Source organism: Salmo trutta, chromosome 2, assembly GCF_901001165.1.
Source record: "Salmo trutta chromosome 2, fSalTru1.1, whole genome shotgun sequence".
In the NCBI taxonomy this organism is placed as follows: domain Eukaryota; kingdom Metazoa; phylum Chordata; class Actinopteri; order Salmoniformes; family Salmonidae; genus Salmo; species Salmo trutta.
This window is the reverse complement of record NC_042958.1, coordinates 74,852,348-74,869,283: the sequence shown is the minus strand read 5'-3', so window position 1 is coordinate 74,869,283 and position 16,936 is coordinate 74,852,348. Positions and strand designations below refer to the sequence as shown.

General features: G+C 40.9%; 1 protein-coding gene across 4 annotated transcripts in view; it reads right to left on the bottom strand.

The window, feature by feature from the left end:
- Nucleotides 1-16,936, bottom strand: part of LOC115162910 (cadherin-23) — a 712,130-nt gene that overhangs the window by 152,400 nt on the left and 542,794 nt on the right. The window lies entirely within an intron of this gene.

Here is a 16,936-nt window from a genome sequence, read left to right as displayed (position 1 = left end):
ATAGATAAACAACAGATGACAACCTAAATAGGGTATTGTATGTGTATTTAATCAAAGTATGGGCCCATGGTGGATCAGGGCATAGATGAATACACCACTACAGCTGGGAAGAAATTAAACATCAGGGTGTTGTTGTAGAAACCTTTAAACAACTGCGAGTCACAAACAGAAACAGCATGTCTAACTTAAGTATGGCATTGACCTCTAATTCAAAGCTCCCTAAAACCTAGCCACTGCGCTTTCGAGTGTGGACATCTCAGAGTTCACACTCGTCGCTAACATATACAGTGCCTTCAGAAAGTATACCTATCCCTTGACTTATTCCACATGTTTTGTGCAGCCTGAATTCAAAATGGATTACATAAAAACTATTCACACCCCTTTTCTGTGACACTCCAAATTGAGCTCAGGTGCATCCAAATTCCATTGATCATCCTTGAGACATCGCTACAACTTGATTGGCGTCCACCTGTGGACAATTAAATTGTTTGGACATGATTTAGAAAGAAACGCACCTGTTTATATAAGGTCCCACAGTTGACAGTTGCATGTCAGTGGTGTTATGATGGAAAAGATGGCGGAAGCTGGTGTAGAGCGTAAATATAATGCCGGGGAATCAAGGAGAATTGGAATGTTGTCCAAAAGAATAGAATACGGAGCAAAGTAGCATACAGTGATAAGAATGTCCCTTATCTTGTAAGAGTATGTTTTGTTAATGAGGTGCAGCTGATTGGACTACCAATTTTGAAGAATCCATTTGATATATCCAAACTGGTAGAGAGTGCTGGGTTTGGTGAAGGCTGTGAGGATCACGAGAGGCAGGCTTGTTTAGATGTTTTGTTCTTCTGAGGATCGGAAGGAGTGTATGTTGCATCTCACCCAATTTATTAAGAAGCTTGCTGGGTGTGTGTTCTGTTTTGTCTTTCCAGAACAGGGCACCCCTCAAGGAGGTAATATCTGCCATTTCCTGGGAAGTCGATGTTGCAGAGATTAAAAATATTCATGGAGTGTTTGATGCTAGTCGGATGAATCGTGTGGTGAATGAAGAAAAAGTGAAGAGTCTATCTCTTCTTTTTTCATATGGAGTCTCTCCCTACTCAAGTGTAGTTGGAATTTATAAACTACAGAGTCTGGGCAATTGTTCCAAGATCAATGCAGTGTGATCATTGTAAAGCTTTTGGACTTGTTTCAAGTGTTTGCAGAAGGGAGAAGCTGAGATGTTCTAGTTGTGGAAAAGATCATGTCGTGTTTTAAAAGTGATGAAAATGTGACAAGTTGCAATTGTGGTGGGAACCATGAAGCCAAGTCTTTGTAATGCCCAACAAGGGTGAAAGGTGGCAAAAGTCAGGTCTGTCCAGAGCAGGTGCTGTTAAAAGGGTTGACGGTTCGAATGGTACTCCTGAAGAGTCCATGGTGGTGGATAGGCCTTCACTGAAGGCTGCAGGGGTTGCAGTTCAACAGCAGGACCCAGATATGGTAAAGTTTAATACGGTGGATTTTGTAGCCTTTATAGCTATGGTGATTAATGGCACTGCCAAGGTGGAGAAGAAGTTCAGATAGATGTCATTGTGGATGCAGCAGAACGGTTCCTGGGACTGAAATACTTTTTGGCGGAGGAGTTGCATGGAGTATTGTCTCAAGCCATATCACCCTGTCACGACTCCCGCCGAAGTCGGCTCCTCTCCTTGTTCGGGCGGCGTTTGGCGGTCGACGTCACCGGCTTACTAGTTGCCACCAATCGATGTTTCCCTGTTTGTTTGGTTTTGTCTTTATTGTGTACACCTGTTTTTGATTTTCCCTAATTATGTTCATTATTTAAACCTCTGCATTTCCTGTTTGTCTTGTCGGTGATTGTTTCCTGTTTTGTGTGGTTGGAGGTGTTTCTCCTCGATATGTATTTTTTCTATGAGAAGATTTATTGAATTTTTCAAGTAAACACGTTTGTTTACATTGATCCCTGTGTCCTGCGCCTGACTCCTCTACTTCTCAAAGAAAAACCATTACACACCCTCTCAGGTCATAGAGTCTGAGAAGGGAAATATAGAGATTTGAAGGAAGGAACAACTGGGGTTTTGATTTTGTCAATGTGGTTTAATATTGTTTTATTTTGGGTGTATTAAGTTAGGGAAAACTATCACATATGGGTTTAATCTTTACCTTAGTTTTTTCAACCCTGTCCAGTTGGTGGAGGTAATACACCTTTTTGGGTTGTAGTCTGCCATAAAACCCACAGAAGAAGTGCATATCAGAAAATATACCATGAAGTCCAAGGAACTGTCTGTAGATCTCCGAGATCTGTGATGAGGCATACATCTGGGGAACGGTATAAAACGATTTCCAAAGTGTTGAAAGTTTCCAAGAGCACAGTGGTCTCTGTCAAAAGCTTGCTGTCAGGGAGGTGACCAAGAACCCAATGACACCTCTGACAGAACTACAGAGTTCCTTGGCTGAGATGGGAAAACCTGCCAGATGGACAACAGTCTAAAGTACTTCACCAATCTGGGTTTTATGGGAGAATGGCCAGACTGAAGCTACTCTGGAGTTAAAATACATATGACAGCACACCTGGAGTTTGGAAAAAGGCAGACTCTGTGGTCTGATGAGGTCTGATGAGACAAAAATGTAACTCTTTGCCCTGAATGCAAAGCGCAATGTCTGGAGAACCAAATGGAGCCAAATACAGGCAAATCCTTGATGAGAACTTGCTTCAGAGTGAAAATGACATTAGACTGATATTCATTTCAACAAGACAACGACCTCAAGCATACAGCCAAAGCAACACTGAAATGGCTTCAGAACAAGAACGTGAAAGTCCTTGTGTAGCCCAGCCAAAGCCCAGACTTGAATCCCACAAAAATATGTTAAGACTTGAAGAGCTTGAGAAAATCTGCAAGGAAGAATGAGAGAATCCAGATGTGCACAGCTGATATAGACATACCCAAGACGACTCCAAGCTGTAGTTGCCACCAAAGACCTTTCCACAAAGTATTGACTCAGGCTTGTGAAAATTAGATGTGTTATTTTTCAATAACTTTGCAAACATTTCTAAAAACATGTTTTCACTTTGTCATTATGGAGTAATGTGTTGTGTCTTTGGCTATGCCGGATTAAGTGATATGACATGCTATCCTATAAAATTCTTTCTCTGTAATTAATATCACCTGATTCGCTAATCATGTAAATTTAATTAACTAGAAAGTCGGGACACCACGGAAGAGTCTTTATAGAGCCGTTATCTTCTGAATAAACTCTTAAAAACGTAGTAATATTTCACATCGATAGCCATCAATATTAATCCTCATCTTATTTTCAGTCTCATAATGAAAGTTATAAATTCTTGGTTATCTTCACGAACCCTGGCTAACAAGTTGAATCAGCAATACAAAATTGGGTTTAATTATTTGTTTACTAAATACCTAACTAATCACACAGAATTACATATACACAGAATACAAATGATCTCATACAGAAAACGCCGCTGGTGGACGGAGCCGACATGGCGGCTTGTTACACAAAGAAAGGGGGTTGGGCTTGAATGAAAGAGCGGGACGACTGAGGAACAAAAGAAACAGCAGCTATGCTATCGTAAAAACAGAATCTTATGCATTCTAAATTACCGCCCATTTGGAAAAGGAAAATGCAATAAATATTTACTCTGAGCTGCGCTTCGGTAGATTGGTCGTAGATGCTGGCCGGGTTGGCCAACAGAGATCTTCCTGTCCTCGGAAGAATGTCTCTGGTGGTAAATTGGATACGTTGTGGTATTTTCGTCGTGTGTTAGACTGGATCTGTCGTCCGTCCTTTCCTAGCCAACGTCTACAGCGGCCGCTGCTATCTCAACGGCTAGGAAGTATCACTTCTGTAGTGAATAAGTTCAAAGTTCATACCATTCGCAACCAAAGCTCACGCCGAGGTTGGCTCAGTTCTGTACTTGACATGTGTATCCTTTTAACCTCTACGGGCTAGGGGGCAGCATTGAGAATTTTGGAAAAAATATGTGCCCATTTTTAACTGCCTCCTACACCTACCCAGTAACTAGAATATGCATATACTTATTATATATGGATAGAAAACACCCTAAAGTTTCTAAAACTGTTTGAATGGTGTCTGTGAGTATAACAGAACTCATTTGGCAGGCAAAACCCTGAGACAGATTCTGACAGGAAGTGGATACCTGATGTGTTGAATTGACTTTGAGCCTATGCCATTGAAAAACAAAGGGGCTGAGGAATATTTTGGCACTTCCTATTGCTTCCACAAGATGTCACCAGCCTTTACAAAGTGTTTTGAGTCTTCTACAGTGAGATCAGACCGAATAAGAGCCATGGAACGTGATGGCCCATTAGACACCTGGCGTGCGAGTTGATGGTGGGTACTCTCATTCCGAAACGTTTTAAAAGAGAACCCAATGGTCCGCCTTGAATTTTATTCATGTTCTGGTTAAAAAAGGCCCTAATGATTTATGCGATACAACGTTTGACATGTTTGAACGAACGTAAATATATTTTTTCCGTTCGTGATGTGAAGTGAAGTCCGGCTGGCTTAGATCATGTGCTAACAACACGGAGGTTTTGGGACATAAATGATGAGCTTTTTTGAACAAAACTACATTCGTTATGGACCTGGGATTCTTTGGAAGTGACATCTGATGAAGATAATCAAAGGTAATGGATTATTTACATAGTATTTTCGATTTTAGATCTCTCCAACATGGCGGTTAGTCTGTATCGCAATGCGTATTTTTCTGGGCGCAGTGCTCAGATTATTGCAAAGTGTGATTTCCCAGTAAGGTTAATTTTAAATCTGGCAAGTCCATTGCGTTCAAGAGATGTAAATGTATAATTCTTTGAATGACAATATAATATTTTACCAATGTTTTCTAATATTAATTAATTATTTTGTTGTGATGACTTGACTGCCGGTATTGGAGGGAAACGATTTCCTGAACATCAATGCCATAGTAAAACACTGTTTTTAGATATAAATATGAACTTGATAGAACTAAAAATGCATGCATTGTCTAACATAATGTCCTAGGAGTGTCATCTGATGGAGATTGTAAAAGGTTAGTGCATAATTTTAGCTGATTTTATGGTTTTGGTGACGCCTGTCGTTGAATTGACAATACACTACACACAGCTATTGTCAATGTACTCTCCTAACATAACCTAACTTTATGCTTTCGCCGTAAAACCTTTTTGAAATCGGAAATGTGGTTAGATTAAGGAGATGTTTATCTTTCAAAGGGTGCCAGATAGTTGTATGTTTGAAAAACTTGAATTTTGACATTTATTTGGTTTCAAATTTGCCGCTCTTGAAATGCACCTGCTGTTGATAGGGTGCGCCACAGGTGGCACGCTAACGTCCCACATAGCCCAAAGAAGTTAACACAGAGGCTGCAGACCCCACGTAGTGGAACTCTGGTTACATTGTGTCATTGTCTTATATAGTGGCGAGGGGAGAAGGGTGTGTTTCATCGTTTATAACCCCTGTCTCTTCACAGGGGTGGGCCACTGATTAAGCAGTGCACTTTCCTTATGAAAACCCAATTCTCTAATTTGGAAGCTAAAATTACATTTAATCTCCTAACAAACAATCTCAATATCAAACATTTAAATTGCACAACAATTCCATGTGAATTTCATAACTAGAATATGTAGACTTTTCCAGGTATGTCGTCCTGTCATCAGTCATAATGTCTCAAATGACAACCGAACTGACATCCATACTCATTAAGTTCCAACGCATATTTCCAACTGGTTCTATTACCGAAATATGGTTCCTTTTCCCCATTTGTTTGATGTTCCCAGACTCTCTCTATTTAACAAAGGCTATTCAACAGTCCTTCAGTAGGGTCAGAGAGAGAGGGGAAGGGAGAAAGGTATTTATGGGGGGGTCATAAACCTTACCCACAGGCCAACGTCATGACAGTGTCTAGATGGGTGATTTAAAAAAAATGTAATCCATTTTGAATTCAGGCTGTAACACAACAAAATGTGGATTAAGTCTAGGGCTATGAATACTTTCTGAAGGTACAGTATATCCCGGATGACTAAACAGTCCCTTTAGGCTACAAGTCAGAATGTTGAATACATTCATGAGAAAATACTCTACCTGTTGTCCACTGAGTTTCATCCTTATGCAGTTATAAATTTGATACAAAATATCCACAGGAAAGTATTATTAAACCAACTTAAAAACGTCTCTCTCTGTAGTAAATGACAGGACAGGGAAGCGAACCAATGTCTCTGGCCTACACCACATGCATCGCGCCAATAGGGTTAACCCACTTGTTGGGAATTGTAATATGGCTCATATTTAAGGATAGCTACAATGCTTTCTTTTTGATATTTTTAAATCAAATTTCCAACAGCATAATGACAAAGTGGACAACTGGCAGAGTAAGTTGAAATGGCAGTTTATTCAGCATTCTGGTTATACAAGGCACATTAAGAAAATTGCCATGGATATAAAGCTTACCTAATCTCACCAAGCTAGCTTGCTATTATTAGATAAGAAGATCCTAACATTACTTACTGCACCTGCAATGTCTTGTTGTTTACACCTGTATCAAGTAGGTAGTGCACTATGGAGGAAAACAGGGAACAAAATAGCACATTTTTGATTATTAAAAAAAAGAACAGCTAGTTACTATTTTATCCCACGTCTGGCTTGGGCACGACCTCTCCAGCCCTTTGATGTATAATACAATAATGTATACAAGTCAATGTAATCAAAAAGGTCTGACTGGCTGGCTAGCTAGCTAACTTAGCTACTCTTGACTCAAATCCACAAATTCACTGCCACTGTTGCGCATAATGTCTCTCCCATTTAGCTAGCTAACTCGGTAGCTAAAACTTTGCAGCTAGCTAGCACATTAAGTTAAACAACATTAAAGTTACCTTTTTTTATCTCCTGACATATCTTCTTCGGGGCAAATCTTTATCCAAGCCAATTTTTGGAAATTGATGTGCTCCTCTGTAGCTAGGTTTCTTGTCGTGGTGGGGGTTTAAGTATGAACCACAGGACAAATCATCTAGCTACTTTGAGTTTGAGTTTGAGTTTATTTTATTTTTACAGGGACAGTGCACATTAATCAACGTTTCAGTAAAAGTGCCGGTTTTAGCCAGCCGGCTAATTTTCAACCGCAGTCCCTGGGCAGGTTATTAAAAACAATTACAATATAGACAATCATAGAACAGTGAGCACACGCAGAGTAACATAGGACAAGCAAGACATAGCATAAAGACAGAGCAACATAGGACAAGCAAGATGTAGCATACAGACAGAGCAACATAGAACAAAAAGCAACAAGACAAAATCCATAAAAACAAAGTGTTTCCACACCTCACAAGCTACAGACAACAGACAACATGGAAAGCGGCAATACACAGCTAGGGATTATGTTCACAAATCTGATTGACCTTTAGCCATGTCTTCATGCATTTTGTGAAAGTGTGATATGTGGTGCAGTTATGTGTGTCTGATGGCAGTGTATTCCAGACATGGGACGCTCTCACAGAGAAAGCGGATTTACTAAAGGTGCTTTTCCTTAAGGGAACTATACAGTCACCTCTCATGGCAGACCTTGTGGATCTGCTGCCATATGTTTGGATTTTCTGTTTAACAAAAGTACTGAGTGGAGGGGGAGCTAGGCCATTTAGGATCTTGAATACAAGACATGCGTCGGTGTATTGCACCAGATTTTCCCAACTCAGGAGCTCATGCTTTCTGAGGATGTAACAGTGATGATGGCTATTGGGCTTCCTATCGAGCACTTTGAGAGCCTGTTTGTAGACAGACTGAATAGGTTTTAATGTTGTATAGCAAGCTTGGGTCCAACTAGTCAAGCAGTATGTTAAGTGGGGGAGTATCATCGATTTGAAGTACAGTCTTGCTACCTCTGTGGTCAAACAATTTCGTATAAATCGGAAATTAGCTAGGTTGAATTTGGTTATTTGAATTACCTTTTTCACATGCTTTTTAAAAGAGAGGTTGGAATCAAGTATGATTCCAAGGTACTTAAAATCAGATACCACCTGGAGCTTCTCCCCTGACACATAGACATCTGGCTCAGTAGCATCTGTTGCCCTCTTTGTGAAGAACATGCAAACAGTTTTTTTCACATTGAGATGCAAACACGAGTCACTGAGCCACTTTGTAACCTGGACCATTACAGTAGTGAGTTCTTGTGCAGCTTGTTGTTTGCTCTTTGCATGCACATATATCACTGTATCATCTGCATACATTTGAACTTCAGACCCAGTGCAGACGGAAGGCAGATCATTAATGTACAGGCTGAACAAGAGGGAACCCAGTATTGACCCTTGGGGCACGCCCACATCATAGCTAAGAGTGGGCGACAGCTCATTGCTCACTCTGACACACTGAGTTCTGCCTTCAAGGTATGATTTCATCCATCTCAAGGCATCGGGGGAAAAGTTGAACTTGGACAATTTTGTGATGAGAATCTCATGGTTAACAGTATCGAAAGCCTTCCTTAGGTCCAGAAACACAGCCCCAACAACGCCCCCTTTGTCCATCTTGGACTTCACATTTTCCAGAAGAAAGCAGTTGGCCGTTTCTGTGGAGTGTTTCGCTCTGAAGCCAAACTGCATGGAGTGTAATGTGAAGGGGCTGTTGTTGAGGTGGGAAATCAGTTGTTCTGCTACACACTTTTCAACAACCTTCGACACTACAGGTAGTATACTAATGGGCCTGTAGTTACTCACGTCAGCAGGGTCGCCCGATTTAAAGATGGCCGTTATTATGGCTGACTTCCATACCCTTGGAAACACCCCCAGACCAATAGATGTGTTGGTGACCTTAGTAATGGGGCCAATGAGTGACTCTTTGTAGTTTTTAAGAAAGGTAGAGTCCAGCCCAAACACATCTTTGGATTTAGAGTTCTTTAGTGAGCTAATCACCTTGTTCACCTTTGACTCAGAAACCTCCCTTATGATGAAGACAGGTTGAGCGTCATTCACTAGCACTGAGCCCAATAAACCAGTGGAGGGGTTCTGTGTCAGTACCTTGACAGAGTCAATAAAGTAGGAATTGAAGGCTATTGCTATTTTGACTGCATCCTGTGTTAGATTGTTATTCACCATGATTTCTAGTCTTTTTGCAGTTTTACTATGGTCTTTCCCTGTTAACTTTTTTACATTCTCCCAGATCAATTTTGAATTTCCCTTTGCCTCACCAATTATGTTAATAAAAAAGTTTGCCTTGGCCTGTCTGATTTCTTTCATTACCTTATTTCTCAACATGGTAAACCTACGTCTGTCATGCACTAATTTGGATTTTAGGGCTGTTTTTAGAGCATAATCTCGTTCTTTCATCAATTTCCAAATTTCTCCATTTAGCCAAGGAAGAGTGCTCTTTTGGCCAGGTTTGGATTTGATTTTCTTTAGGAAACCATTTATTGTAGCCTGGATTGTGGATAGAAAAACCTCACTATCAGCTTCCACGTCTGTATAGGACAAGAGATCATTCCAGTTAATTCCATTAATTGCGTTTTCAAAATAGTTTAATTCACTCTTAGGTATTCTTAGTTGATCCGGCTTTCTAACAGTAGAGAGCTTAAACCTGCTCTTAGACAACTTTCTGGCTATAAGTGTCAAATTATGATCAGACAGCCCAGTAACCATATTGAATGATTTAGTCACTCTCTCTGGTTTATTACTGAACACCAAATCAATCTGTGTTTTAGAGCAACAAGTCACCCTGGTTGGCCCTTTAACGAGCTGTGTAAGGTCAAAGGTATTAGTGATCCGTTTGAGGGTTTTCCTACAAGCCTTGTCTTCATAATTAATATTAAAATCTCCCATTAAGATGACCTCCTTCCCAAAATCACATTCCCTAAGCATGTTATTAAACTGATCAAAAAACACACTTTTGGTGGAAGGTGGTCTATACATTCCAATAAGGGTAAAAGACATTTGGGGAGACAGTGTAACGTTCAGGCCAATACATTCTAGTTCATTATCACATGACCACTCAATTTGTTTACATCGGATATGTTCTTTAATGTAAATCATCAGACCCCCTCCTCTTCCTTCAATCCTGTCTCTCCTGAAAACATTGTAGCCAGGCACAATCAAAGCAGCACATGGAGAGTTTTTATGGAGCCATGTCTCTGAGAGGCAGAGGAAGTCAAGGTTGGAGTCTGTGAGTAGATGTTGAATTTGATCACTTTTTGGAATGACACTACGAATGTTCAAGTGCCCTCCTAGTAGTCCCTTTGAGGTAACATTAGTGTGCAGATCGTTTGGTTCTTCAGGTATGTAATTTTTTACTCAAAATGTAACTATAGAAAGAACATGTATAATGGGCTGTGTCGAGTTACAAATAACAAACACACATTCAATCGCAGCAATGCCAATAATTATGTGAAAGTGGATATCACATTCGCGCTATGGTGCTTAAATTCTGCGTCAGCATTTCCATGATGTGCCTCTTCTATTCGAGAGCTGAGCTTTTTAACCACTGTCACAGTGGTAGGAAGAGCATTATATGTCAATCATAAGCTCTGCCCTTACATCTCAAACTACAGAATCGACACTCGATTTTGTTTACTTTTATCAAAGCAACCAATGACGGAACAGTATCTGGCTTTGTCCCAAGACCATAGTTTCCTGTTCAACACAAAATATATATTTTTAGAATGTAGAAGTTATAGAAAATAACTTTTTTGGTAAAAATTACTGCAATAACTGATGTTGGCTACACACTGTCCCTTGACTTGCAGCACATAGCCTACTCCCTCCATTGAGCAGTAGACTATCACGGTGACATACAGATTGGCAGTAACAATCTAACAAGTCATTTTTCGTGTAGGCTGATATCCTTCTCCAAATAAAATCGTGTTGGGTGGAAACAATTGGCCACGTTAGATACTGCTGAAGGCATGTGATAGGCTACAGCTGCGCGAACCCACCATAGACATTGGGCGAGTTTGTTTTGCATGGCCCGGTGCCCCGGGTGGGTGGAGATTTTATTTAAGGACCAATGGAATTGTCTAAAATCAACAAACTCCGCCTAACCAGGGCACCGGGCCATGCAAAACGAACTAGTCCATTAAAACCAGGGAAGTAACTGACTTCGGCATTCACAACTATGTGAAGCGAGCCACAATAAGGATTAGCCACAATAGTGGAAAGTGCAGTCCCCAATTCCCCAATTGAAAGTCATGCAAACGGATAAAAACATTGGAATCATGCCATATTTGGACTAGATAATGCTAAAAAAAAAGTCAGAATGTTGTTAAATAAATTAAACAAAAGACAATTAGTTAATTTGACACAAAAACATAAGAAATCAATTGAAATCGCTGTGGATATACTTACACTGAACAAAAATATAAATGCAACATATAAAGTGTTGGTCCCATATTTTTGGAGCTGAAAAAAAACATCCTAGAAATATTCCATGCTCACAAAAAGCTTATCTCTCTCAAATTGTGTGCACAAGCTTGTTTACATTCCTTTTAGTGAGCATTTCTCCTTTGCCAAGATAATCCATACACTTGACAGGTGTGGCATATGACAAACATTTACATTTACATTTTAGTAATTTAGCAGACGCTCTTATCCAGAGCGACTTACAGTAGTGAGTGCATACATTTCATACATTTCCTAAATTTCATTTCATTTCATGCATTCTTTTTTTTGTTTTGTTTTTTTTGTTCACCAAAAAGCTGATTAAACAGCATGATCATGTCACAGGTGCACCCTATGCTGGAGGCAATAAAAGGCCACTCTAAAATATGCAGATTAGTCACACAACACAATGCGACAGATGTCTCAAGTTTTGAAGGAGCGTGCAATTGACATGCTGACGGCAGGCATGTTCACCAGAGCTGTTGCCAGATAATTGAATGTTAATTTCTCTACCATAAGCCACCCTCCTATGTTGTTTTTGAAAATTTGGCAGTACGTCCAGCTGCCCTCACAACCGCAGACCGTGTGTTACCACGCCAACCCAGGACCTCCACATCCAGCTTTTTCATCCGGCTTCTTCACCTGCGGGATCGTCTGAGACCAGCCACCCGAACAGCTGATGAAACTGTGGGTTTGCACAACCGAAGAAGTTCTGCACAAACTGTCAGAAACCATCTCAGGAAAGCTCATCTGTGTGCTTGTCGTCCTCACCAGGGTTTTGACCTGACTGCAATTCGACGTCGTAACAGACTTCAGTGGGCTAATTCTCACCTAAAATGGGCACTGGTACGCTGGATAATTGAGCTCTTCACGGCTTAATCCCGGTTTCAACTGTACTGGGCAGATGACAGACAGAGTGTATGGTGTCATGTGGGCGAGCTGTTTGCTGATGTCAACGTTGTGAACAGAGTGCCCCGTGGTGGTGGTGGTGGGGTTATGGTGGGGTTATGGTATGGGCAGGCATAAGCTACAGACAACTAACACAACAGCATTTAATTGATGGCAATTTGAATGCACAGATATGCCGTGATGAGATTCTGAGGCCCATTGTTGTGCCATTCATCCGCCGCCATCACCTCATGTTTCAGCATCAGTGGAGGCTCCTCAGAGGAGGAAGGGGAGGACCATCCTCAGTGAATTTGATAAAAAAATGTAAATGGTAAAACATTTAAAAAAGCTATCCTTTTTAGATAAAACTATACTAAATATAACCACACCACTAAATAATTTATTAAAACACACTATTATGCAAAGAAGGTAGCCTCAACAGTACTCTGTAGGGTAGCACCATGGTGTAGCCGGAGGACAGCTAGCTTTCGTCCTCCTCTGGGTACATTGACTTCAATACAAAACTTAGGATGCTCATGGTTCTCACCTCCTTCCATCGACTTACACAGTAATTATAACAACTTCTGGAGGACATCCTCCAGCCTATCAGAGCTCTTGCAGGATGAACTGACATGTTGTCCACCCAATCAAAGGATCAGAGAATGAATACAGTACTGAACGCATAAGTTACTGCTAGATATCACTGCAGTGTATATAAAGTGGTGAGTGGTTGACTCGAAGAGAGAGAAAGACAATAGTTGAACAATTTTGAACAAATGAATTTCTTCCAAAAAGAAGGTAAAGCAAGAAATAGAGAAAGAGTGTCATTTTTTTCAGTTTCACTTAGCTAGCAAATGTAGCTAGCTAGTTTAACCTACTGAAACACCCTGCTAAAACAGATGGATGCTATGTTAGCTAGCTGGCTATGACTTTCCAACAAAACACTGGAACTCTTCATGTCAAGGTAAGCTTTTGGTATTACTAATTTATTTCCACCAGGGCCCACCGGTGTAACTGCTTACTGACTGTACACTGTGACGTTACTGCATGATTTTAGCTCGGTTTACTAACGCATTAGTTCTATTAGCTATGCTGACTATGATGTTACTTTAGCCAATATGGTGACAACGATGTAGGCTGTGTCTAGCGGTTTGGCTTGGAAAGCATTTTTCGCCTGGTCACATACAGCTGATGTGTTGTGCATTGAAGTCCACAAGCGAAGGGAGGAGGAGAGCACATAGATGCGAGAAGGAATACAATGTTGCTACTATGAAAGTGAACTGGGTTTACATGTGATCAGGGGTGTATTTATTCTGCCGATTCTGTTGAAAAACTTTTCACCCTATATCAGCTAGATGCAGGCAAGAGTGTACAAGGCGGTATTGTCTGTCCATGTGTCACTTTCTGTCACTTCAAATGTGTCTCTCGACCTTTGTGCACCTACGTTGTAAACTTTCATTCATACGCTCGGGAAAATGGGTATATTCAAGTATCATGCAGTACTCAAATATAGTAGTGTCATGTAGTAGCCTAAACCTATCGCTGTTACATTGAACTGGGTGAATGGAATATGAATGAGAGTCATCTAATATGCTGTAATAGAAATAAGGCCATGCTCATGAAAAAAATGGTCCTCCCTCATCTTAAACGGCACTGACCGCCACTGTTCAGTATGATAATGCATAGCCCCATGTCGCAAGGATCTGTACACAATTTCTGGAAGCAGAAAATATCCCAGTACTTCCATGGTCTACATACTCACCAGACATGCCACCCATTGAGCACGTTTGGGATGCTCTGGATCGATGACTATGACAGCGTGTTCCAATTCCCACAAATATCCAGCAACTTCGCACAGCCATTGAAGAGGAGTGGGAGAACATTCCAGAGGCCACAATCAACAGCCTGATCAACTCTATGCGAAGGAGAACTATTGCGCTGCATGAGGCAAATTGTGGTCACACCAGAAACTGACTGGTTACCTCATCCACACCCCTAGTTGTTTTTTAGTTTTTTTTGGGGGGGGGGGATATCTGTGACCAAAAGAATGTATTGACATTCATATTGCAATATACAGCCTTACCTGTGGATCTTGGGTCCATGAAATGGGATCACAGCTTACCCAGTGACACCAACAGATTACAATTCTGGATAGTTTATACAAATATTAGCGCCGTAGGTCTTATTGTGGGACTTTGATTGTGGGATATCACCTCACTATTCAGCCTATTGTGCATATTGACAATCAAAGCTCTTCGTAGCTATGTCCGAGCTCCCTGGCAAGGGAAACTCCGAGGGCCTGGAATAGGCTACTTGATACAATGTTGCAAGTTCTCGTACCAGGAAGAAATTAAATCTACTTTCACCTCTTGCTATAGGCCTATGTATTTTACTTAGCTGACGATGGAAGTTTTATAGGCCTACAGCTACATTAGCCTATAGGCTATCTCTGAGTTCCATGCACTCATTTCTGTAGCTGCCAAAGGCTGGTGGTCTTGCATTAGCTGCATTTTAACTTTTAGATTTGTATACGTTTTATTCTGATTTTTATGATTTAATCACGTGACAATGAATTTGAGAAACAAAAACATTGTTATTATACGACAAAGTGCGTGCACACATAGGAGGTCCTGTGAAAAAACAGGAATTTGAAAAATCAAATGCCTGTCCAACAGATTGGTTCTGATGGCTTTCGCTGGGTGTAATAAACCAAAAATCCAAAAGGTGGCGAGCGCGCTCCACCGTAGAATTTCATATGCGAAATGGTCAGAAAGTCAGGTTTCAAGGGTGAAATATTCAAAATCTTCCATATGTAGGAACTGTAGGAAACTAGGTCTAGTGGTGTGGGGGCTGTGCTTTGGCAAAGTGGGTGGGGTTATATCCTGCCTGTTTTGCCCTGTCCGGGGGTATCATCGGATGGGGCCACAGTGTCTTCTGATCCCTCCTGTCTCAGCCTCCAGTATTTATGCTGCAGTAGTTTATGTGTCGGGGGGCTAGGGTCAGTCTGTTACATCTGGAGTATTTCTCTTGTCTTATCCGGTGTCCTGTGTGAATATAAATATGCTCTCTCTAATTCTCTCTTTCTCTCTTTCTTTCTTTCTCTCAGAGGACCTGAGCCCTAGGACCATGCCTCAGGACTACCTGGCATGATGACTCCTTGCTGTCCCCAGTCCACCTGGCCATGCTGCTGCTCCAGTTTCAACTGTTCTGCCTGCGGCTATGGAACCCTGACCTGTTCACCGGACGTGCTTGTTGCACCCTTGACAACTACTATGATTATTATTATTTGACCATGCTGGTCATTTATGAACATTTTAACATCTTGACCATGTTCTGTTATAATATCCACCCGGCACAGCCAGAAGAGGACTGGCCACCCCTCATAGCCTGGTTCCTCTCTAGGTTTCTTCCTAGATTTTTGGCCTTTCTAGGGAGTTTTTCCTAAGAAGTTTTTCCTAGCCACCGTGCTTCTTTCACATGCATTGCTTGCTGTTTGGGGTTTTAGGCTGGGTTTCTGTACAGCACTTTGAGATATCAGCTGATGTACGAAGGGCTATATAAATAAATTTGATTTAGATTTTTTTTTTTTAACTGTATGGACATATATTTGTCTTATTTTATGCGAGTTTGTCCATAAGGCTCATGTTTTGTCCATTTGCCATATATGATCATAGGAAGTCTGGTTCTGAACCCTTAAGTCACAGAGCCATGTCCAAATGATATATATCACTGTGTTAAGCCTTGAATAAACCTAGGTCTATTTGTCATGTTTGATCATCGGAAGTCATAGGAAGTCAGAATGTGTCATTGGTGTTGATTCAGCATGTTCATTTCATAATGGGAAGTACTTGGCAATGGACACTGTCAACTTTCAGAAGAGCATGTTCACACTTACAATATAGCATATATGTAATGGACACTGTACAATAGCAATATATTGGCAATGGACACTGTCCAACTGCAGTATAACGTGTTAAGACTGGCAATGTATTATGTGTATTGGACACTGTCCATTAGCAATCTATTACAATGGGCATGTACCGTCACGAATTGAACATGCTCTAATATATTGCTGAAATGCCCAATTGACTGGCTCGTTGAACTCAGGAAGGCTGAGCAGTGATAGTGGTTCCTCTCCATCTCTCGTTGGTGTTAAATTCAGGCTGTCCATTTGGTGATGGTAAATCACTGTTTAAACTTATTGGAAAAAGACACTGCGACCTAAATTTAAGGCATTTCAAGTCTTTTAATGCAGTGTTTTTCACTAACTGTTTTTCACTGAGTGAAAACATTTTTCTTTTAGGGTCAATTTAACAACTTCCGGTTGTACCAGGAAGCTTAAAATCAACACAGGTAATCATAATAGTGGCCTGATGGATTGTCATTAACGACAGATTGATACTATTTGCACGGTCGCTGCGGTCAGACCTAGCGAGCTACAGTCAAGTGGGGCAACTCGTTAAACTTGGCACCACCTAGGTCTACGGTGATGCCATTTGCCAACACTTTCAGTGTTGATTTCAGCCAGTCCACTTGGTGATGGTAAATCACTGTTTAAACTTATTGGAAATGGATAGTCAGCCATTAAGTTAGCCATCCATCAGTCAATAAGATATCATACTGACACCAAACAGATACATACTGACACCAAATCCACTTGGTCTAAC